We start from the raw sequence: 502 nt of genomic DNA, 5'->3' as shown, positions 1-502 counted from the left end.
CGCGGGGGGCTGGGCAGGGCGGTGAGGATCCCGTCCCTGTGGCAGGGGCCACCGGTGCCAGCAGCTGTATCACCTTGTCCCGCACAGCACTGTGGATGGAAACGCCCCAAGAGAAGGCAGCACCAGGCAGAGGCCATAGATGTGGATGTTGTCTCTGGCACACACAGAAAGAAACACCTAATCTTGGCAGGGTTGGAAGGGTCTTAAAATGGGGGACCGGGCAAGCGGAGGAGAGGCCAGGGGTGCTCATGTCCCGCAGCTCCTGCGGCCTCACCTCGTGCCCTGTGGGCGTTAGGGCCTTGAGACTGCAGCCAGGGCTATGGGGGAGGAATCATTCCGGTCCCTTCTGTAAGAAAAGGGACAAGCCTTACATTTTCTTAAATATGTAAAAGAAGAATCATAGAATCGTCTAGGTTGGAAAAGACCGTTAAGATCATCATTCCAACCATTTAACCTAACCCTGCCATCCCACCACTAAACCCTGTCCCTAAGCACCTCATCT

The sequence above is a fragment of the Egretta garzetta genome, unplaced genomic scaffold (assembly GCF_000687185.1).
Source record: "Egretta garzetta isolate BGI_Z169 unplaced genomic scaffold, ASM68718v1 scaffold633, whole genome shotgun sequence".
In the NCBI taxonomy this organism is placed as follows: Eukaryota; Metazoa; Chordata; class Aves; order Pelecaniformes; family Ardeidae; genus Egretta; species Egretta garzetta.
The sequence above is the reverse complement of the archived record's forward strand: the minus strand, read 5'-3'. Positions refer to the sequence as shown.